At 33.6% G+C, this 26,449-nt stretch overlaps 1 pseudogene; it reads right to left on the minus strand.

The window, feature by feature from the left end:
• Window positions 1-8,160: 8,160 nt before the first annotated feature.
• Window positions 8,161-26,449, minus strand: part of LOC106457001 — a 94,097-nt pseudogene continuing 75,808 nt past the window's right edge.

Raw genomic sequence — 26,449 nt, forward strand, 5'->3', positions numbered from 1 at the left:
CTAATTTAGCAGTGTAAGACTAGAGGCATGGCAGCTAGTCATCACCACCCACCACCAACTCTTGGGCTACTCTTTTACCAACGAATAGTGGGATTGATCGTCACATTATAACGCCCCCACGGCTGAAAGAGCGAGCATGTTTGGTGTGATGGGGATTCGAACCCGCGACCCGCAGACTGTGAGTCGAGCTCCCTAACCACCTGGCCATAAGTTCCTCGGAAAGAATTTATACCGGAAATTAACAAACGAGCAGATACGTAACAGTATTTATGAATTTATATTTTCTATGGTTAAGGTTTCATTTTTTATACAGTGTATATATATGTATGTATATATATACAGCTCATTAAGTTAAGACTTGAGTTTGAGGACTTTATGTACATTTTCGCAGTGTAAGTATGTTTAGACTTTCTTTTTTGTGTAGCGCATACACATATTTCTGTACATTGATTTAGTTCTGAGAGCGCTGTATGTATGTATGTATGTGGTTATTTTTTGTGCAAGACTTTTGCTTTTATAAAAGAATTACTTTACTTAATTGTTCTAATTAGGGCCTAGACATTAATTATGTTATTTTAAAATGTTATTCAAGTGGGTTATACAATGTTGTGTTTCATATTTAATGGTTATTTGTGTGTTTAAGTTTTACAGTTATTGTAGGGTTTTATTTCATGTATTGTATTCTTTCATAATTTAAGGGTAACTGGATTGTTTGTTTGTTTTTGAATTTCGCGCAAAGCTACACGAGGACTATCTGCGCTAGCCGTCCCTAATTTTGCAGGGTAAGACTAGAGGAAAGTCAGCTAGTCATCACCACCCACCGCCAACTCTTGGGCTACCCTTTTACCAACGAATAGTGGGATTGACCGTCACATTATAACGCCCCCACGGCTGAAAGGGTGAGCATGTTTGGTGTGACAGGGGATTCGAACCTGCGACCCTCAGATTGCGAGTTGAGTGACCTAACCACCTGGCCATGCCGGGCCCGGGTAACTGAAGTGTTTTATGCAGTGCTGTATTGTGATTTCTATTTTTAAAGTATATCTACTGTTGCATATCTGCTTGTTTGTTAATTTCCGGCATATATTCTTTCCGAGGAACTTCAGCGATACAAGTCCTTTCTTAGTTAAAACTAGTTTATTCTTTCTCGATACAACTTTGTAATACACAGAATGTCTACAGTCACTTTAAACCTAACAACCTCTATAACACAGGCTATAAATCACACACTTTACTTACGGTGCCTACTGTTAGCTTGACTCAATTATCTCTATCTTCAATCAATCTGCATATCTATCTCTGCAATCAAACATCCCGCAGGCTTTATCTGCCATGTTTATATACTAAAAAAGGGGGCGTCCCGAACGCACTAGGAAATTCATGATCATTCGCGAGACGCTCCCAGCGTCGCGCGACTTCCGCTATCGTAACACTACTTCATGTTTTAAAATTTCTAATTTGGTTTTATGTTTATTATCCTATTATACTGAATCATCATTTTTAGTTTAGTATATGAATTCTGAATAGCCTAAGACTCCAGAGATATTATTGGGTTTGTAACCAAAACTTTTATTAGTTGAATCATTTTGTACAAGTTGGAAAGCAGATCACTAAGAAAGGAACCTGAACTGTTGATAAAGGTTTCACTTTGACGAATCTTTCCGAATGTTGAGTTATTACTGCAGTTTCTATATGTATATTCACATCATTTGTAACTCTTAACTCAATGAAATCCCTTGCAAACTAGAATGTCATAATGTAGCCTTCAATTATTGAGTTCTATTTTTATTCATAGCTATAGTGCATAAGCTTCTCTTAAACAATTATTCATTAGGTTAAAGATTTGCTTTGATTACAAGCTCTTTAAATATACAAAATAGCAGATTAGACAGTAATGTGCCAATATACAGACAGTTTTCAATGTAGTCTGGAGTATAACAAATAGAAGTAGAATGCATAACATAGAGGTATATAAGCATACCATGAGTTTTCTACCTCCTTGTATCAATAAAGATTTTTAAAACAAAATATTATTTGCGTAGGTATCCACAGTTTGCACATAACACCTTGGTGAAGAAGGTCGCTCAGTTCCTTTTGCTCTATTCACCTTATGTCTTGTGTCATTCAACCAGAGTAGCACCATTTGTCTTCCCATGGCAAAAATAACTGCAAGGTCACCTATAATATACGAAGTTAGTTATATTTTCTGCTGACAGTCAGGTGATCCCTTGAGGTAATGACCTATCTTATATTTAATCACGAATGACCTGTCACGTGGTAGTGCTTCTCACTCTGGGTAAATCTAACATCAACAAGTTAAGTAAGTAACATGCATGTTATTTATTCAGTGTGAAATAGGATCTGGTTTACAATTTTCTTTAAATTAGAACAATTTCAGAGTTAACTCTCCAGTAATGGCAACTGTCCATTGTGGCAAGTAAAATATATTCTTCACTGTGTTTGTGTAAATAAAGATTATTTATTATTATTATACAGTTCTGTTCAGTCTCTCTCTGTATCTTTCACAAACTCACTTAGTCAGAGAATGCAGAATTATTTCATAGTGAATATATTGATGAATTTCCTGTTATTCAGTGGACCTATCTTGTCACTCTTAGGGGAAATCAGTGTTATTTGAAAACACTACAGAGCAGATAGAAATGAAATAAAATTGATGCGGTGACCAGGATATCTTATTGCATGGTTTTCTGTCTGACGTGTATATCACCATTTAATTAAATATGTGTTTTTAAGATTTAAAAAACTCAAAAGACTTATGAACAGACATAGAACTTATGCTGAACCTACAAAGGTCCAATACTTCTTTCTCATTGCAGCTGAAGAATCGGGTAGAAAATCTGCTAATGTCTAATACTTCTAGATCAGATGATCAAGTTCTCCCCCTGTACAATGAAATCAGTGTTAGGAAAGCATGAATGACTGAAAATCGTCATAGTTGTGTGTTCTTGACCAATCTAAGATTGAATGGGGCAGTCATTATAGGACTCCCAGGCTTTAGCCAGCCAGAGTAAAGAGACTGATGTTGCAGTCGGTGAATACCAACAGGAGCTACCCCACTCACAGTTCAGACAACGAGCAACTAATAGTGAGAGTAGTGATCCTTGGGATGGTAGAAAGCGTCTACAAGCCAGGAGGTATTTTGCCAGGGCAGCCATGGATCACAGGGAAACCTGGTGTTGAGTAAGACCAATGGATGAGACCCCGAGAGAAAGTCGTCATTCTGTCACCCTGTACCAGGGATTGACTACCCACTTAAAAGTTGGGGCCCACGTAGATGTCTACCATATTGTATTAATGATGTCAACAACAACTGGGCCAGGTGACCCCACAAGTGAAGTAAAAGAAGACCTGGAGTGTTTCCTGAAATATTTCAGACTGGTAATTGGCTAAAATGGCTAGTCTCCAGAGAAGTCTGCCCAATGCTGAGCTTGAATTTGGACGATGCAGCCTTAGAATCCATCTAGCACTTGAATGAGGTGCAACTTTGGGAATGGAGATAGTCACTACTGAGTTGCACTGACAACTCATCCTGATGTAAAATCAAGCAATCCATAAGGCCAAGAAAAGAGACATCACAAAAGCAATACTCAGCAATAGCTTCTGCAGACCGAGAAGATATCTTGATGAATAATTCATGGAGGGACTTCCTGGTGAAGCAATGAGACACTATCTGATAAGAAATATATTTTCACCCTAACATAGGCATTTTCTGCCAACAAGAAATGAAGTAGTAACTTCTAGCAAGTCACAGGAGAAGAAGCCTACTGTTGCAGTAGTTATACTTCAGACCAGTTGTCCTATCAAGAGCACGAGCCATAATGAGGGTTTACCAACTACCCACACATCCTGACACTGCAGTGCAACCATACTAGTATCCAGTGAAGAGGCAGGACTATCCCTGGTATATATGTCACCGCTGATGCCAATGATATTTCTGTCTAGAGGAAATTCTGAAAGAGAGAAGCAAAGCTTCTGCTTTGCACAGGAAATGTTGGGTGAGCTGCCCATACTTTGCCATGGAGTAAGTAAGCGAGGTTATAAGCTTAGGGGAGTTGCTAGCAAGTGATCAATAGTGCCACTAAAATTATGAAAAATTAATGGAAAGCAGGTCAAGTCTGGTCACTAACTTAGGGGAGTACCACAGCCAGCTTTTACTGAAAGAACTGAGTGTAGCTTGGTAAGTGACTGTAAAGGTACAAAGGATGGAGGTTGAGGTCCTGGTACACACAGGTGCAGCAAAAATACTGGTAGATCTTAAAATATATCAAGCCCTCCATGTACAACCACCACTATACTGGGCAGTTGATACCAACAGGCAAATTGCTATAAACTAGAAGTATGTGAATAGATAGATAAATCTTGGATTACATCGACCTTCAACTTTGTGTTGCAAAATAAAGGGATATTACAGACTATTTGTTCAGTGACATTGAGGATCAGGACCTTATGGCTGTCCCAAGGACATCTGAAGCCAACCTAGCTCTCAGACTGGTGGAACCAATGAATGAAGATGTATTGATGGGCAGGTCTCAAGTCTACAGGAGCCATGCACCCTCCAACAGCTGCTGAGTAGTCCAACTGTCAACCCTAAACTATGACACCATAGCTCTGATACTGTTTCTGTATATTACTCCTGTTGAACCATTACACAAACAACTCCCATAACAGAGAAGGAGGATGCAGCACAGCAACCAACAGATTCAGCCCATAAAGTGACCCATTGGAGGATGTGTCACAGTAAAATGCCCCAGGTGTTAAATATGTACAATCAGTGGGTTAACTACATACCAAAAGTTAAAAAAGACCTTTCTAGAGCTAAGGTCTTCCTGCAAGTTGACAAGTGCCAAGGAAATCTCTTCAAGCTGAAATCAGTCCAGCAATAACCACTCCACCTACAGCAAGTATTTTTGCAGTAAAAAGGTGTCTCAATATCAACTGCCACAAGACTACCACTACCTAAGGAGTCCTGTAATCCATCTCAGGATTGACCAAGGACAGAGATCCCCACCATACCACTGACAGTGATCACCAATAAAGTATCATTAGACCAAACCCCCATATATAAAAGGTATTTTTAGTAAAATGGAGAGAGGTCTGAGCCTTAAATAACCATGAAGAGGACTGTCTGTGGGGATGTCTTGTCATGATTGGAGAAGTTCCATCTGGAAACTCACAACTGTCAATAGAAAATCCATGGCTGGAAGGTCTCCTGACAGTGTGAAAATATAAGGTGAAAGATCACATCTCAAATTGTCCTGTAAAAATTAATGTAATAGTCTTTTTTATTGTACAATCGACATTGTTCAGTGGTTTATTGATTATGTTTTGTTTTTCTGTTTCTATTTTAAATATTTCACTTGTATTCTGTATTGTTCTTTTATTTGGACAGGGAAAGATCCTATGTGTGTATTATTTTTTAACTTCTAATTATGTCAATGTATCTGCATTTAACAGGTTTTTAGTTTAATGTATGTTTAAAAAGGAATGCGGCTAATGTGTGGTGCGTTTTGCTTTCTGATTTATCAGTTGGCATCAAAGAACATGAAATATGGTCTATTGCTTCCATTATTTTATGTCATTATTGCTATTTGTACTTGAAAAGTTGTTGAACTGGACAATTGTCTGGATAATGTGATTAGATATTTCAAGTCACATCCATGTATCTTCACATCAATAGTGGTAAGGAAGAAAAAAAAAATTTGCAGTGTTTTAGGCTATATCTGTGATGCTCAAAGCCTTTAAATTTTTTTAACCATGTGGACATTGACAACTACTGGCACTAATGTATTTGTTTCAGAATATTCATGCCAAGCTACCCAAAGGGCTAATAATGGCTGGAGACGGCTTAAATGGGTAATGAAGAAAAACTTTAATATAAGTTTAACATGACAGCAAATGTACAACGTTTCGACAAGGTTTTGAAATATTTTGTACCTGATGATGACAAAACCTTGTCGAAACGTTGTACATTTGCTGTCATGTTAAACTTATATTAAATTTTTTCTTCATTACCCATTTAAGCCGTCTCCAGCCATTATTAGTCTCAAAGTGGGTTCCTCGTCATCGAATTTGTACCCAAAGGGCTATCTGTGCATATTCATCTTTAATTTTGAAACAATAGACTAAAGGAAAGGCAGACAGTCAAAAGCACCATCATCAAATTGTCCAACTGAATAGTGGAATATGACTCTTAGAATACACTCACAGTCGTGGAAACCCAAAGAAATATTCAAGGGAGGACAAAAGATGTATGTAGGGGATCAGCTTTTACAGTATAAGTCAACAGGCTAAAAGAATGTGTGTTATGTGTGCTTAAACACAAATTTACAGTTTTAATGAAAATTACTAAAATATTTAGTGTAACAATGATGTTAAGTTTGCATCATAATACATGCAATTTATTGTGAAATATTAGGGGGGAGGCAGATCCCCACTTCTTGTTGACACCCATGCCCACAGTTCCAAAGTGTAGAGCATATATATGCAGCAATGAGTCACAAACCATGAACCCTCAGATTAAATGTCAGAGTACATTAGCCACTGATGTGATTACACTTAAAATAATTAGTGTATGTACAAAAGCAAGATCATATTAACATGCAAGTAAATGGAAAGAAAGCACAGAAGAATATTTTTACAACTCTTCTAACTTGTAGAAATAATCATTGGGTATGTTCAGTAACAATGCAATCTAACATTTTATTTTACTATTCTTGTATTCTTTAATGATGATTTTTAAAACTTTACAAGTATTACATTTATAGCATGAAAAAGCTGTCACAATGTTTGTCTTAAAATATTTAAAAAGTTTTTCTGCAATAGTCCATTTAATTCTTGGATGAACTGGAGTTGATTAGAATAAATTACATAGTTTTTAACTTTCTCATCTGTTAAACTGAGTAACTTGGTAATTTGTTTTTTCATTCTGTGACTTTAAAAATAAAAGAAGACAAGCTGCCTGTGTAACCAGCATAAAATACTCATGCTGTGTGGTTCAAAGCCCCCCCCCCCATCATGGTTCACAAAGATCTCATTGTACTAATCAAGCTCCTCCATTATCCCCAATTACTTCTATAGCTATCCCAAGATGGTGGACCTACCCAAAAACAAACCCCATCAGGACACCTCCAAATGTGGTACCTGAGCACATGTGCCAAGTTTCATCCAACATCCTTTACAGAAGGGATATAAAAACAGTTTTAAATTGATGACCCTGAGATATCAAGGAAGCCAGGAATGCATAATCCATTGCCAGATTCAGATATCCTGAAAACCTACTGCTAGACCCCTCCTCTCTATCGTGTCTAGGTGACCTTCCTTTCATAGGGGTGCTACTGACTATGCCATACTTCTATAGCTATTTCAGGGGAAGGGGTGTCTTTACCCCAAAACACTAGCTTGTAATTGAGGATTTAAACAAAGTTTCAAATATAGTGTCTCCCATATCCTAAGGCAGCTAAGAACATAAAAGTTGATGTTAGATTTAGGTTCAGCAGCCTTGAAAATGTACTCCTAATTCCCCCATCATACCTTGAACACCTTTCAGTCTCCTTTTAGCCACATAAATAAGTACCCCCACCCCCACCAGAGTCCACCTGCAAAGTTTTTGGTCCTGCTAGCACTGATGTATGAGAATTTAAAAAAAATATACCACATGAATTAATATAGGATATATATGAGTGTGCGTTCAGTATGCTTATGTTTTTGTGTATATACATCCAAGATATTTTGAAATATTTCTTATGTAATCTCATTAGTAGATATTTCTATATAAAACTAATCTTGTCATGGCTTCTATGATTTTATGCCAATTCATTATGTAACCAATCCAGTTCAAATGTTGCTACTTCGTGTGTAATGAACACAATCACCTTTTCAATATACTTCTCCAACCAAAATCTTCATGGTTTCTGTACTTCTAATGTTGCTAATTTTGTATTTACCACAGTCATTACTTATATACTTATAATGTAGTTACCGCTGTAACAAACATTTTATTAACTATTTCTATTCACATAACTGTAAGTTAACATAGTTTTGTGTTTAATAAAGAATAGTTAACATACTGTTATTTAGCTAGTAATTAACTCATCTTCTTTCGTACATGCTTACATATATTAGTGATTTAAAAATCATAAGCTGTGTTAAAAACACTTTTATTTTCTCCAGTACATAGCTATGTACAAAACACATGTACACTATAAAAGGAGAGAAAAAAAACAACAAAAAACAGCTTACATAAATGTTTATTTCCCTCTCTTTTTCTTTCAAACTCTTTTAAATGGAAGAAGCAGAACTATCAATAATTCACCTGTATTGTGTAATATTAAGGTCACATAATAATGTATGTTTAACAGACAAAGCATACTATACCTTTTCTTTTAATGCACAGTGCAAATTTGTAATTTCAACCAAACATTACAAATTGCTCTACTAATATTTTACACACTTGACACTTTCTCTAGTATCTCAGTGAAAGTGATACCTAAATTTGTTATGTCACAAAATATTAATATTTCAACAGGTAAAGAAATATTATTAATATACACATTTAAATGAATAGAGTAGAAAACAAAAACGATCGTAAACAAATTATACTGCTTGCTAAAAGATAAAATTCAGAAAACTTTTATCAATCATAAAAAAGAATTGTACCATTCAATAACAACTATACAATACTCTGAATAACTACAATCATTATTGAGGGTTTCAAATGTTTGCAAACTTACATGGTCAACTATCAAATATTTCAACAAATATAAGGATTATTTTTAAAAAAATTTATATTAATAAATCATTTTACTTTAATTGTGTATTTCTTTACTGTAAGGATAAGAAAATACTTTAATGTTCACATAAAACATAGTAATTTTAAATGCAAATAAACTAAATTATTGCAGAACTACTAAATCCAGTTATTTGTTATATATCTTGTTTATCAGTAACTGTTATAAGTGATATAATCTTGCAGAACAATTTTTGTATTCATGAATAATCTTCTGTATACAAAGGACAAAAGGCTCTATGGGTTAGTCAAAACCAAACATGTCAACTAATACAGTTTTTCACACACTTTCTTGGACAAAATTCAACCAAAACACTTTACTTTTGTATAAACATGATTTTTGACAACAGCCACATCACATAAGCTAAGAAAAAACTCAAGTTTGTGTCAAGGCATTATTTGTAAAAATTTATAACTACACCATCAATACAGTACTGGTAATAACCACACACATACACACACACATTTATAATGAGTCACAACAAGCTGGAAATATCCCAAAAAACAATTTTGAATCAGATAAACATAGACTACAATAACATGTGATGTACTATTTCTCTTGTTAATCGAAAGTTTCTCCATGGGTTCTCAAAGTATCCACTTTCATATTTACAAGAGCTTTGTCTTTGCTTTAAATTTTATGTTCTTAACAATACATTTGTTTGTGACTTCTGGATCTGCTATCAAATCCTTGCTGAAACATAAGTTTAAGAGTTAGCTACCTCATTAAAATTAAACTAACTAAACCATAAATATAAGTTGCCAGAATCTGATGTAAAGACACTATACTCTTATTTTCAATGTAAATATTTGTCAACTGTAAAATGTACTTAATAATATTTCACTCTAATTTATGTGTCTGATAATTTTTTAATAAATTATTTTAAACACTTGAAAACAGAAAAACAAAAAAAGCCTAAATGCAAGTAAAAAAAGGTGTCATTCAAAAGTGAAAGATTGAAAATGCTAAGGGAACATGGGGAAAAATGGTAGAACATGCATGTAGAGCATGTCTGAAGAAGCTTATAAAATTTTAACACTAGTTGGAATGTGTTTATCATGAGATTGTAAGTGTATTCAAAATAAAATCCTCTCTTTTCATGGATTAATTTTACTATACTTATCCAAATAAGTTTACCTAATACCTAGTTTCTAATTCACGCACTTCATATATTGTTAGTTTAGAATGTCAATATTATAAAGATGAGCATAAAATGTTAGAAGTTATATGTATTTCAATTATTTTTCTTTAAATTATAATTTTTTTCTTAATTGTTCTAATTTTGTAGTGTCACACATACAAAACATGGTTTGCCTACTTAACTAGTACCTGACAATATCTAAAAATGTATTCCTTTAATCTAGTTAATATTTTATGTGAGCTTACAAAACTTCTAAGTAAACTTATTCCTTTCACAAAAAACATAAAATATATTTCTATTAAAATAAGATTAAGTAATTATTACAAGTCTGTTAACTACAAAAGTATTTTGATGTTATCAAAGTATAAACAATTTAAGTAGCTTTTTAAACAATAATCAGTAATTTAACCCATATGATCAGCAGTCTTTTAGAGAGAAAAATAAATGGTCCTAGAGAAAATTAAATGTCTGGTTTCCTTGTCTAGACATGATGGTGCTGTTTCCATAGCTATCAAATGCACACATAAACCAGCAAAACACACTGGTGATTAAGTGTCAATAAAGGCCAGATATTTCCTAGGCAAAGATCTCCTTACTGTTGCTTCGTCCATAAGAGTTATCTTTCACACCTCTGTTATCACCTACAATGTAACTTCCTTCATCTTTTTTTCTCATACGATAGACAATGAACATAACCAGAAGTATGGCACATAAAAGTCCCACAACAGCTCCTCCAATAACAGCTGAAACAATATCAAAAATCAAACTATAAATTTATGAAATGAAAGTGACACACTTCTCACATACTTTAAAAGTAAAATCAAAATACTGCTTTCATAATATATATAACCTGTTGAACAGAAAAATTAAAAAAAATATTATCAATGTAAGTCCACCTTTTAAACATTTCATGAAGAGGAATATTATTACATATTATCAACACCTTTGTAAAGAACTAAAAGTTATTTAATATTACAAACCAATGAGAAACCAGATTACAAGAAAAATAATGTTGAATGCTTTACTAAAACAAATGATACAATTAAATCAAAATCTTTATTGCTGGGCAGTATAGAAAAACATCTACTTGACATTTCATATATCCTATCATTAACAGAAGTCACAATACAAGTTTACCCATGAATGAGGTTATTAGTTTACCAGGTACTTCAAGTGACCTAGCAATAATCAGATATTAATTGCTGTCAGGGTCAGAAGCTTAAAGAGTCACTTACGACTAATTACTGGTTACTTGCTTTTTTTTTATCTTATGATTATTATCATTTAAGTACTAATTACCAACTAGTTTATATTCCATGCATTAGCTCCTAATAGGAGTCCTTAAAAAAGCTGTATGTGGTGCCAGGACCTGGGATTAGATCCTGCAGCTTTTTCTCAGAAAGGCATGTGGTGCTCTATCCACTCGTTCAGACTGTATTGTAACTTGAATCAACTAATTATATGGTTGGTTTCCACATGGGCATTCAGTTTTTGCTGTCTTTTTTACTAGGTTAGCTGAATTAATTAATCAGTTAAATGAAGACAGAAGACTTTTTTTTGTTTCTTTTTTCATATGTGGTTTATATGACATTACTATTTTAGTGTTACTCCATTTTATTATTTGATGAACAATTGCATATAATATTACAAAGTGTTGTATATCTTTAATGTAGTGGTATGCCTGTTTCTCCAATATACTGTAATCCCCATTTACAAAGGATTTTGTAAGTGGTCTTTTTGTTTTCCATCAGTTCTTTTGGAAGTTTGGTGATAGCTAACTGCAAGTTTATTGTGACTTCTAAACACTGTTCTGACTTTAGTCTTGGCATATCTTTTTTATGTATTTGTTGTGAGTCTATCTTATGATTATTATTACTACAGCTAAGCCCATGCCTAAGTTCTTTCTTTCTTGATATTATTATTACTACAGATGAGCCAATGCCTAAGTTCTTTCTTTCTTGCTAGACAATACTCTCAATAATGGGAAGCCTTTGTAAATTATCAACAGCAAGAGAGCTTAGACTCAGGTTCACCCCTATCACCAATACTCACTAATCTTTCATAAAACAATTCACAGATAATACTCTCAAACAGTTACTCTAAGACCTAGGATTTGGTTCAGATAAGTTGAAGACAGTTGTAATATGTCAAGTTTTTAGAATTCATGAAGAACATAAACAAATATGCAATAATATAATTCATACTGATGATCAGGATACAACTTTTATATCACAGTTCACATAGGTTACAGGTAAATATCTCTAATACATAACAAACCAGCATCAAAACTGATATCATAGTGTCTAATTTCCAGAATGAACAAGATTCACAATAGAAAGGTGCTAAGAATAAAAAAAAACATCAAAACATTACTTTGGCCCTCTTTGAGAATGGATACCTTAACACCTGATAAAGAAAAAAATAAAGAACAGTACTCACAATAAGAAGGAAAAAAAATTACACATACACAGTCATTTGTGTTTGTAATAATTTAAAATTTAGATACTGATTGCCACTTAATTTATGCTATAAGTTTTTAACTTCTAATCATCATAGGAGTCTTGAAAGAGATACTGAAAGGTTCATACCATTGCAAGAGCAGGAAATATATATATATAAAAGCTTGGTATACTGATGTATGTCCAAATTCCACTTGTAGATTGTGATGTATCAATGTGGAGTGGGGTGATCCATACTACACTCCAGAAACACCCTTGCCCCACTTCTTACCACAGAGGGACCCCTTGTTCCAGCTCCACTGATGATAGGTCCCAATTGATGAGGATTCTTCATGGTCCACCACCCCAGCAGCTGGGAGTTCATAAGTGGCTAGGGTCTCCTATGGTGGTGGGGGGTGGCGAATTTGTGTAGGCAAGAATTGAAGAATGTGCCTGAATCCCCATTGGATCTTTTACTGGAGAAAGTGTAATGGGAAACAGCAAAACCCTATTTTTGAAAGACAGCAAGAGGTAGCCAGAGAAATGAGCAGATGCAAACTCTGGATCTGACAGGAATTTTACACAGAACTGCCAAGAGTAAAACTCAGTGGTCTTGCAAAACAACCCATCTCACAGTGGGCACTGATTGAGGAACAGCAGATGGTCTGAGTGCTTTCCATTATCCTGGCTTGATACAGATTTTAGGTATGTATACCCTGGGATTTTATAGTGATTGCAAGGTGAGAAATATACATATTTCCCTGTAGACAGATGGAGGGTGGATTGAAGAATGGCCATGAGTGGAAGTCAAATTCCTAATGAAGATGAAACAACCAGAAGATGCAAATAGTGGGCAATGAAGAGGTGTGGGATAGGCCACATGCGAGCCTGGAGAAAAGAAATAGGTGAGAAAACTGAGGAGAGGAGATTCAAAATAGCATACAATCATCTGCTTTCAAAGGGGCACAAATAAGATGTATGAAGTGGCAGATCATAATGGAGCAAGGAGAGAGAGGCCCTAGGCAGAAGAGGGGGTCTCAGATTCAAAAGAACAGTGAGGGAAATTACAAAAGGAGGAAAAAAGTGACAAAACAGAGTGGCCCAGACAGGACAATAGCATCTGCCCAGATCAGAAGTAACACAGAAAAGGGAAATAGAAAGAATGGTTATGGAAGCAAAGGAGTGATAACTGTTCCCCTGCCATGGAATACAATGGAAGGAAAGACTGATTAGAGTGAAGGAGAAGGTAAGTGCAGTAATGAGAAAACAGGAGGAAACAAGGGCATAGATACATGAACAATGGTTATTACTGACAAGTAGGAAGAGGACTAATACATCTGGGGAGAGCAGAAACATCCACTATAGGTGTTATAAGGAACTGGGTAATAGCATTGTAAACCACAGTGATAATCCAGTCAGACATGAAATAGGAAGAGGGGACAGTCAAAAAAGAAAGAATGGAAGAGGGTAAAAAAAGAACCAGAGAAGAAATTATTCTGAGACACTGGAAAAGGCAGAAGGTGGAGGAAATGCCACCTGAAAACTCAAGGTAGGTAGGAGAGACAAAGTTCACTAAACAACAGTCCCATGAAAGAGGAGAAATATGTATGTTACAATGCAATAAAGTCAAAGGGAAATGGTGACAGTGAGACCAAGGTGATAATTACACCAAGTACATTGCCATACAGAAGTGATAGAAGGGTGAGAGAAGTGGGACAAAGGGACAGCTGCATGATCAAGAAGGTGGACTAGATAAATCCCACATGAAAACATTAAGGGATGTCATATCCTGAGGAAAAAGTGATGTGTAGGAGAAGGGGGGTCAGTAGGAATGGAATGTTGGAAAGGAGAAGCCAGGGCCAAAACATGAGGAGATGGAATAATGGAAACCATAATTGGAATCACCCATGAGGGGCCACCAAAATGAACCCACAGGGGGTGTCCCAAAACAGAGCACGGACCTGAAGGGGGAGGTGGAAAGGAGGATAAGAATTATGAAAAAGATGGGACCAGTCCTAACTGAGGGCATAGACAGCCAGGGCTGAGGAATGAGGCATGCGTGTCTGTCTGCGATTTCTATGTGGTTTTTTGCTAACTTGCCTCATTAAAAAGATGTGCCTGCACATATGAATGTATAAGATAAGTAATAATACCCAGGTACACTTTCACAGGATCCACTTAGTATGGGTGCAAAATTTCAGGGTTGTAGGTTCTTTCCTCTTGGAGCTATGGTGGTCACACAAAGACACACACACACAAAAAAGATGTCCACAAGCATATGTGCAAGCACATAAATAAGTAATAATACTCAGGTGCAAACTCTCAGGATCCACTTAGTATATGTGTAAAATTTCATGTTTCTAGGTTCTTTCCCCTTAGTGCTATGGTGATCACATATTCTTTTCTATGTAGTTTTTCACTCACTTACCTCACAAAAAGATATGCACAAGAATAAGTAGTACCAGGTGCACACCCTCAGGGTCCACTTATTATATGTGCGAAATTTCAGGTTTCTAGGTTCTTTCCCATTGGAGTTATGGCAGTCACACACACACACAGACATGCCCTTTTATTATTATAGACATATATATAAACATACATGTTCATAAGCACTTACTCACTTTGTACACCTACAATGCTATAATAATTGATATCTAAATATTATCTCCTATGAGTACATTATCAACAGTGTGTACATATCAAGGATTAAGTAACTATGTTAAACATCACCTACTATGTGACATAACAATCAAGGAATTACAACTAAACAACATAGTCTGCATATTATGTGTTAAAAAGTAATGAACTAGAACTAAATATTATCATATAAGTGTACATGTTAAAGTGCAAGAAACTATTTTAAACATCAACAGTTATGTGTGCACAAAAAGATGCAATGACCATAACCAAACACTATTCTAAGTGGTACATGATAAGGAGTAATTAACCATATCTAAACACATGCTTATGTACATGTAAAGGAATAATTAACTAGGTTTAAACATTATATCCAATGAGTTACATGTTAAGGAGTAAGAACTAAAACTAAAAATTAACATCAATGTGTATATGGCAAGGAATAACTAACCAAGACTAAGCACTATCTTCCATGTGTACATATGAAAAATTAATGAACTAGATATAAGTATTATCTTCTAGGTGAATATGTTAAAGAGGAATCAACCAGCACAAAATAATAACGTCTATGTGTTACATGATAAGGAATAAGTAATTATGACCAAACATAATATACTTAGTGATATATGTGGACATGTTAAGGAGTAATACACTATATCTAAATACTTCCTTCTATGTATTATTTGGTAAGACACGGAGGATAAGGCATAACACAGCAGGAGCAAAGTTAAACCCCAAGGAAATGTTGGGTGTTGAACTAACTGGTCAGGGAGAAGAAAGGAAACCATACCAGGTGAATAAGGAAAGATATTTATTAGGTAGAGAAGTACTGGGTGGAAAAAGAGCTCCAAATCTTCCCTACAATGTCAAGCCAAAAAAAAAAAAAAAAACAATCAAAGGAACTGAGTGGAAAGGATGACTGCAGAGTGTTCTGGCTGCATAAGAACACCGACACATGATGCAAGATGGCCATTACATCTTCCACAGATAAAGAACTTCATCAGAAATGGTGGTAAGTTGTACTGTGTGAGGAACCTCTTTAACCACATTAGTAGAGATAGAGTTCACACTGAGTTGTGAAGTCATATTGAGTATGTTAAACTCAATCAACTTGAAATTTGATAGCCGAGAACACATTGCAAATCTTGGCAAACATGAATACGTTTTGACATGATTTTGCCAAGAAAAGGAAACAGGATTTTCATACATGAATGTAGAGAAAGCATTTGGATAAGGAAGTGTGTCATATTCATATTGGTGGAGGGTTTAGTTGCATGATACATTATCATGCAGTAAAGGAAGTTCACTTTTTCATGTGAATTTTAAGTGAGAGTTTCAAAAAGCTGGTGGGATGCAAGTCTTTCAGTCAGATAGCACAACTTCAAGATGAAAAGCTAGGATTACTGAAAGTTTAGTGATTTTAAAATTACTTGATTTAATGTTACAAGAATATCAAAGAAAAGAAACTGAAGAAAAAACAAGCTTACAAGCCAAGATTCCAGGTTGTGCAAAAAAGGAAGAAGGTCTCTCCTCTTGTTTTTGTCCCATGATATGAATCTCATTATCTTTACTATTGTCCTCAGGATTTTCTTCCATCGCTGGACCAGGAAATACATTGTCTGGTTGTCTTGGTTCCACTGCAGTTTCAGTGGTGACTGGTTTCTGGATCTCGGGAATACGGTTTTCATCATCTGAACTAGATGTTGAAGTTGTAACCTTGACAGTTGGCTGGATAAAAGATATTTATGATATCCATTCATTTAATTACATTTAATATTGTTTAAGAACACCGTATTAAATTCAATTCAATTGTATTCAATTGTTCTACATTTTTTTAGTACAATTAGTTGAATAAATTTGAAGCTGTATTTAGCTTTCACCAAATTCTTTTCAAAGAAAGAGATTATTTGCAATCTTCTACAAAACAGCATCCTTCTGCATATTAAATGCTTGATTGTTTTACATTACCTGCCCTCTTTTAAATTAACAAAAATTTTTGAATTTCCCCTTCTTTTAAGGCATTTAAAACAGATAATCTAATTCATTGAAATAATTCCAGACAAATAAATATACAAAGCTAATAATATAACATTACTTGGTGAATAATAACCCCAACTGAAATAAATACAGTAAGTGCTAAATTTATCTACTTTTCTCACTGGTTATCTAAAAATTTCATACATGGCCACACATACAGTTCCAGGAAAACTGACCACAATAATTAGATTATACTTCATAGAATATGAAATGGTAAGATTGTAATGACTAGAGCAACACCAACTGAGTGGAATATCCAAGCACTGAGAGAGAAAAAAAAAGATGAGAGAGAGAGAGAGAGAGGTGGAGGGAGGCAAAAATGCTGTAGTCTCTAAATCTGCTTGTTTATCACGCAAGTAGTCTATTATCTATCAAGATTTTTACATGACCTCCTATCAGTATTAAATTCCACAGTTGCAATTTTCAAATTTAAAGTTTAATTCACGGCTGTGAGCTTTGACTAAGCATTTAATAGCATATAAAGCTCTCTACAGATGTATTTTGAATAATAGCTACTTAACTTGCATAAATATCCTCATTAGTATTTTAATCTTTTATTTTTTAATGCTTAACAGATCTTTAAGCTTGTGAGGGCATTCTTCAATTTTTTTCACTCTTTTTTTTTCTTTATCCTTCAGACCAGTGTTGATAGATTCAAAAATTATCAATTTTAGTAACTTCACAAAAATGACATTATATCCTCACTCCATTCTTTTCAGATTAACAATTCTGAGACATAAAACATTTCAACAATACAAAAAATCATTGGTTTATATTACATTTAAAAAGGAAAATCACTGTAATTTCTATTTAACATACATAAAACTGGAAATATTAGACTGTTTAGCACAAAATTTCAAGTGTTCTTGTAACAAGGTTACCCATTCACTACTTAATGCTTTAATTCCTTTGTGTTTTGTATTGTATAAAAGTGCTAAAGACATAACAGTATGTGTATAGGAAAATACACTGTAAGTTTACTAGATGTATTTTCACACAGAATGAAGTAGCACTGTGCTTAATGCCATGAAATACAAAAATAATAAACAAATATATATTTTGGGAAATTTATTTGATTATTACAGAACATTTTGCAAATTGAAGTATTTTTTTCCTGTTCAAATGATTTACTAACTTACACCTCAGGTAAAATCAGATTTCATTCCCCAAGGATTTTTGTTATGCACCTTTATTAAGGGGCTGCACCTATAGAGGTAACTTTAATGCATTGCAGCTCCTTGATAGATACATAACTGAAATGTTGAGGAGGAAACAACTTGTTTTAGCTGAAATCTAAAATCATAAACTTATTTGAACATCCTTGTTATTGTCAAGAAAGATCTGTGTTGCTTGAGAATTCTAGCGAACTTCTTCAAATGGTATAACAAATACAAAACAGCATTACATTGTATACATACACATTTAATATTGGAAGAAATATATATATTCTAACTTACTTTAACTTCTTTTTCGGAGGAAATGCTGGTTTCTTTGTAGCTACTGGTTTCTTAGTTGGGTATGAAACAGTTGGTAGCCAAGTAGGAGTGACAAGTTTACCTTCTGGTGATACTATTTTTGGTATGTTTTTGTCTACTATAATGGTAACTAGATAAAATATGGAAAATATTTATTTTCAGTTATTTATTAAACAAAATCACAAATTCTTTAAACATTAAACAAAACTTGTATAAGACGTATCCAGTATAGTTCTCAAATGGTAACATACAATAAAACAGCACATTTTGTACACTTATAATGCTATAATAATTGATAACAAAATATTATTTCCTATGAGTACATGATAAGGAGTAATGAAATAGAACTAGATTGAAGCATTACCAACAGTGTGTACAAATCAAGAATTAAGTAACTATGGCTAAACATTACCTACTATGTATACACGTTAAGGAGTAATGAACTATGATCAAATATTACCTCCTATGTGACATAACAAATAAGGAATTACAACTAAACAACATTGTATCTAAAACTCTAAATAATTCTCTTTTCTTGTCAAAAGTCCACACAGGCTGATTCACTTAATTTAAAATCCAATTGAGAAGATGAATTACTTTTTACTATTCTGTTTCTTATTATATAATCTGTGATAAAATCCCTTACGTTACCCCGTGGGTTATCACAGTTGTATCCATAACATGAGTTATGCAAGACACCATAACTGTCACACAATCATAACTAGTGGAGGTCTATAACACTAAAATCTCAAACTAATAAGCTCAAACTGAGCTTAATTATGTGAAAAATACATATCTAAGATAATTTCTTTTATTAATTTCAGGCAGAATATGAAAACTGGATTTTAGGTCATTTTCACCTGAAAAAACCATAGAACTTACAAGTTCAATAACATGATTTATTCTATTTAAGATGATTGTCTGTCCCACAATTTACCCACTTAAGGGTTAAGTACTTGCAATACAGCAGATTTCTGGAAATGTTGTGCAGAGAATAATTTATAACACAGCTAATAAAAGAACAACAAGCACACACATACAAGTGAACAAATAAACAAAATTTTTTATCCGCAGGTAAGTCAGTCCCCACTTTACTCTCCAGTATTAACATTTGTTATGTAACTTCTGACTGCTGAGGCAGAAAGAGCAGGTTGGAAGCAAAATTTATGTACAAGGCAGAGACAAAATAATAATAATAATAATAATAATAATAGGCATGTATAAGCACATACAGAACAATCATTGTGGTATGTAACCTGCCTCTAAGCAAGAATATTTGTGCAAATTTATTACCTTTGTACATCCAGTTTGAAAGGTGTTACTAACTAAATACTGAAAACTTGCTGAAAAATGTGGAAACAATATTGGCTTTAATACTTATGCCTCCATCCACATCCTTATCTCAGGGGACTTGATAGGCCCGAATATTAAATTTAAATGCTAACTAATATGTTCATAATACACATATTAGCTTCCACAGACTACATGCAAGACACCATAAATGTCACACAATCATAACTAGGAGAGGTCTATAATACTAAAATCTCAAACTAATAAGCCCAAATTGACCTTAATTATGTATAAAATACATATCTAAGATAATTTGTTTATTATTTCAGGCAAAATACTGAAAACTGGATTTTAGGTCATTTTCATTTGAAAAACCATATAACTTACATTAACTGTAAAAGAAATACATATAATGTTATAAATTCATTGTCCAGGTTTTGTATATGTATATGGGTTTGGATTATTTACAGTAGGTGTCTGTGACTTGTTGGTAATAAATTCGAACAATAAGCAAACAGCACACAATCCACTTGTTTTAAAATAATATACTAAAAACAAGCCAAACATATGTACAAAAATTCTTTACACTATAGGATATCACGATTTTATCTAAAACTCTAAATAATTCTCTTTTCTTGTCAAAAATCCACACAGGCCAATTCAGTTACTTTTGAATCCAACTGAGAAGATTAATTATTTTTCTCTATTTTGTTTCTTATTATACAATCAGCATTAAATTCACTTATGTTACCCTGTGGATCTATGGTACATTAGGCTTGTATATTTCATATAAAGCATACATTTTAGAAACTGTACTACATTTATTAGGAATATGACTTCTTTTTTTTTACTTTATTACATAAATATTTAAAATTTGTTCAAGCAGATTTATCTTTAGAAAGTGTGTTTGGTGATGTGAATTTTTAGTTTTTTTGTGGGTCTCATGTATCATAATTCTGAGATTCTAAAATCATAATATTTAGAGTCTACAACTATGATTTGATTAGTTTTGTTGGCTTTACAAATTTTGATGCCCTTGCATTCTCTTAATTTTTAAATCAGTTCTAGTTGTGGTAATATGTAAACAGGACAAACAAGAAGGAAGTTACCAATAAGATTGAAAGTTCAAAAGTACGACATAAAATATAGCAACATCCTATCCTCAAATGTAGCTGAAAATTTCTGGAACTGGGATAGTAAATATGATTCAAAAAATGTGAAAATATTAAGAAATGCACAAACATAGAAATTAACTTAATAGAAATTATTTGAATAACTAAAAACAGGCGTGTGTTTGTATAAATAGATACAATGAACTAACCAATGTGGCCTACTGCTAAAACTGTCTTAGATATTCCCTTATTTACTATTTATCTACCCATTGCCCCTTGTCTCCTAACCTTGCTTTAAAAATGAATTTACCCATTTAATTGGTAATTGTGTTACCAAAACTGATTGGCTGAAACAACTAATCAAGCCTATTTTTCATTGCACCAAAAATGTTGTTTTTGTTTACTTTTATAATAAGCAATGTAATAATAAATGATACTACTCTCAGTTTTTCTATGACAAAGTCTTTAGGATAGGATGTAGTGTGAGTGCTGCATTTCACAGCATTAATGTTGAATTAACCTGCCCTGTACCAAAAAAAGCATTTGTCTCAAGGCGATTTAGAAGACAAATAATTCAGAAACTGAGAAGTTCAGAAAAATTATTATTGATATGGAATGAGATGTTGTTGGCTTACCTTGTGATTAAAGTTATTTAAGGTCATGTTCTTTAACAATTTCATCAATATGATTCATACATCCAAAATGTTAATGTCAAAGGTTTAGACAAAAACAAATTAAACTGTTATTCTTAACTTTTTAAAATACAAACTGGAGTTTATTACTAAACATTTCCCTTAATGTAAATAAAATAATGACCTATATCTCTATAATGTAATTGCTCAATATTTTGCTATTACAGCTTTGTCAGGAATTATCAATAAACTACAAGTTTGCTAACATATATTAAATATACTTTGAGGTGTGTCTTCTAAAACAACTAATCCAACTTTAATTAATCTCTGTTATCTGACATAAGACATGGAGTGAGTAATAGTATGAAACAAAGAAAGTTAAATGTTCTGTAAAAGCTAATGTGATAAAATTTGAGATGGTTTAATAATGATAATAATAAGACTTAAAGAGGGAAATTATATCAATTGTAAATATTGAAATAAAGTAATTTGCAAACACTAATATATATAACTAATGATTAATGTTATATAGCCAGTGTTAGCTACATATAATTAAGAGCTTAAACTAACAGGATGTGAAACCTATGGTGATCAATACATTAAAGTGATTCACTATTACCTTAAGCAATTTTTAAAGAAATTAAAGTGTAGACTTGACAGTTTTGAAAAGGTTGGGATATTCTCCTTAACTTCTCAAGAAAACCTTAATCATTAGTTACAATAGTATTATCAATATATCTACAAGCAAGACTGATGTGCAAAGTTTTATTATGGTCTTTCTTATTAAGATTTATTATGTATGAAAAGTACAATTTGAATACATGTTGGCCAATATCCACAAATGTGCTGTCAAGTAAACAATACACTTCCCGCAAGAATTTGTTTAACATGAAACAACAGTAATTCTTATGAGTTATTATGTCATATAAGCATCACTGTTTACTGATGCAGAACATTAATTTACCAGAATCATTAAAACACTATTAAATTTTATCAATGGGAAGACTAGTGTAAAGATTACTGAAATCAAAAGTTTCTACTGTTTTAGCCTCAAACCTTTAAATTTTATCTTTACATTCAACAGAATTACTAATGATAATTAACTAATTAACATTGGTTCTCTCTTTGATAATATTACAGTATTTCTTTATATGCACTTTAATGTATTTTATACCATTACCTGTAAAAACTGACAAATTCTTAATCATAGCTTTTTTATTTAGCCCCAACAGTAAACCTGTACTCGTAATTTTATATACTATTTTATGAAGTTTGGGAATCCAAAATAATTCAGGCATTATAATAGAAGACTTAAGAGAATGTATGTCAAAGTAAAATAAACTTGTAGTGTATTTTTGTATGATACTTTCTGTATCAGTTTTAACATGCTTGTACAGCTCATTACCCCAAGGTTTTAGTGATTAAATCCCAGTTCTGTATACAAAGTTCTAAAAACAGAAAAGAAAAACAACAACAAAAAACTTAGTAGAGCTGGCAAATTATTGGAATTTGATAATCAATTAATATTTAAGCTCCTTAGCACATTCGCAGCTAATGACATGTTAACACATCAATCATTCCTATTAGTCAGGCTCTACTGATGTGTTAATAAGGCAATCAGCAAAGGGGCTATAACTACATGTGAGCCTAAAGACAAACAGTCCCTTAGCACTGTACAAAGATTAAGTGTTCTGTCCTCTTGTGAAGGACAGAAAAAAATTGTTTCACTAAAGTTTCAAGTCATATGACCTGAGATTTCTGCAGTGGCTTGTTTTCGTTACCATTATAGCTACAAGATGGCAGGGTTGTGCATTTGTTTTAGTCTGAGTGAATCTGTGAGTATTTTACAAGAACCTGATACAGAGTCATTTGAGGAGGACAATGCAGATAGGGATAGTACTTATGAGTCTAGTGATTCTGAGATTGATCATGAAAAAGATCTGGATTGTACAGACCAGGTAAGCATTCAAGCCAATTTTTCTGTAGCTGACACTGCCAGTGATACTGGAATACCAGCATCAGTTGATGGATGGCAGACTTTCCATGCTACATATATTAGTCCAACTGATACTTCTTTTACTACGTAGCATCAAGTGGTTGCAGGTTTGTCACAAGAGGCTGTTCCAACTGACATTTTCAAACTGTGTGTGTGATGGAGAATGTTGTGAACATGATGATTGCTGGAACAAATAGGTTTGCTAAAAAGTTCTTGGAATTTAACCATCTAAAGCCTAAAACAGAATGCATCAGTAGTCTGCAACTGATGCATCTGAAATGAGACAATTTTTGGCATTCTTTTCATCGTGGGCATTGTGAAATAAAACATTGATAGAGGATTATTGGTCAATGGATCTAGTGCTGGCTACTCCACTTGTTGATAATGTTATGCCACATGATAATTTTGAACTGTTGCTAAAGTTTTGGCAGTTTAGCAATAATGAATGCAGCATAGTGCACAGGTTAAAACTGCTGCAGTGGGAAATGTGTTAATCAGTTACAATCAACTGATGAACAATTCTCATATATAATTTAGGCAGTTGGAATAACTAAAAATAGTAATGCTTGGAAGTTTACATTTTCTTTACCTGAAAATGTTTTTCTGATAGATACTCATCTCTCACACAGAACAACTACCTTCCTTACACGTTTGCCTATGAGATTTCGTAGCAACTAGCTGTGAGACAAATCCCATCTCATTTCATGTGTTTTAATGTGAACTACGATGGTGCATGATGACATCATCATGCAACAAAAGCCTTCCACCAATAGAAGGGTGATACAACCTCGATGTGCAGTAACTTCCTTTATGCACTTATGATAACTTTGTGATTTGACAAGGCAAGACAAAAAAACCAAAACAAATGTGCACCAGAAGTGGGGAGAACAGTTCGTCATGTGTGAAGAGATAAGTATCTATTGGAAAAATGTTTTCAGGTAAGGAAAATGTAAACTTCCAAAACAATAACAATAGGAGATGGAATACAGGAGGGTAGTGAGAAAATCCAAAATTGGGTAAGAAATGAGCAAGACAGAAGACAAGGGGGGCCAATTCCCAATCAAGTCAAATAGACACCAAGGACAAGGAATCAAGAAAGTCAGGATGAAAAAGAGTTATAAACTCAAAGGGAATGAAGCATTTTGGTATGAGAGAAAAGCTATAAGAGAAAGAAAACAGTATGAAACTTAACAAGCAAGGAGGAAAAAGAAGATAAACTCCAAGAATTGAGATCATGGAGTAACAAAAAAAGAAATATTAAAGAACATAGGTGGAAGATAAGAAGAGTAACATGCATAAAAATGAAATCCAGCAAGATATTGGAAGGTGAAGGTCATTCCTCAAAGGTTAAGACACTACCCAAAGCAAAGCAGGTTAAATTCGTAGTCCTAAAGATAATTCCCGACTGAGGACAACAGGTTGGAAGTAGGAGGCCAAATATACAAGTGGTAACCCACAACACTTTGAACAATGGTTGCAACTTATCCAACAGTTAACGAGCCTCTAGAAGGCATATTAGAAATAAGGCCTGTGTGTGTAATTTCGCTACTCACACAGGATTAAGGCACCATCATTTGAGAATTCATGATAAAAATTAAAGCTTATGAAACAAAAGCGAAAGAAAACGAAAACAAAAGTTTCATTAACAAATGCAAAGCTTATTAAATTGAACTCAGATGAGAAATTTTGAGCATGTATGTTCAATGCAATGCTGAGGAAAAGAAACAAGTAATCATGAGTGAAAGAGCATATGGAGGTTACTGCACATGGAGTTTGTGTCACCCTCCTAAAGGTGGTGGAGGGCTTTTGTAACATGATGACATAATCACACACCAGTGCAGTTCACGCTAACAGACATGAAATTGAGAGGGGGTTGCCTCAACGCTAGTGGCAAATCTCTTAAGAAAATAGCTATTTTGTGTGAAGAGGTGAGTTATCATCTAGGTAACACAAATTTTGATTAGTTGACTATTTTATGTCAAATTAATCGATTTAATCAAGGCACATAAGTAATTGATTATATTGATTAATAAAGTTAATTGCCCAACTCTAATACTCAGCACTTTCTTTACTACTTACATGTTCAATGTTATTAATAATGATTTTTTTAAAGTATGTTTTGCTTTTAGTCAGTGTTGTTATGGAGCAACTTTTGAAATTTTTTGTTTGTATTATGATATTGTCACAAGGTAGATCTGGAACACTTCATTCTATACCACAAATAATTATTTTTTGATACCTTTCCATTTCTGAATACATTTCTGAGATACACAGTAAATCTGCTGTAGAACAGTAAAACTATGCATATAAGTCTAGACTTATATTCAAGGGGCCAATACAAAAATCATGCTTTAATACTAAAAATAAATGTAGTTCACATCCAGGTGAAGATAAAAGTCTTTTGAAATATTATCCTTTCCATCTGTACTACTTTTTGTAAATTAGTCCTCTAAAGCTTTCTCCACAAATGTCAGGCTGAACTAAGCAACTGCTGCTCATTTCACCTTTGTTTATTCAGCTACCTTCTTTAGAAATAAAATCAAAATATATCATTCAGTAACATTTGTAAAGTTTAGAAATGGTTGAATTATACTATTGAAACATTTCTAAATCAGGACTACTAAAAGTTATAGGTACATTTTGTTTTCTTTTATCCTGAGCAAATACTTGTACTTTCATTTTAGAAGGACCAAATTACAAAACTTAAAAATATTCCAGATGCCTCAACTGCAAAGTTTTCCTCCATCAATACCAATAAAAACAATGGGTCCACCATATATACACCTGGAAAAAAGTTAAGCACCCCCGTGTTTTTTTCAAGTGATTCAGATTCGACGTTCTTGTGACTGATTATAAATTACCATTCAATCTAAACGTGTTTATG

The sequence above is a fragment of the Limulus polyphemus genome, unplaced genomic scaffold (assembly GCF_000517525.1).
Source record: "Limulus polyphemus unplaced genomic scaffold, Limulus_polyphemus-2.1.2 Scaffold279, whole genome shotgun sequence".
NCBI lineage: Eukaryota > Metazoa > Arthropoda > Merostomata > Xiphosura > Limulidae > Limulus > Limulus polyphemus.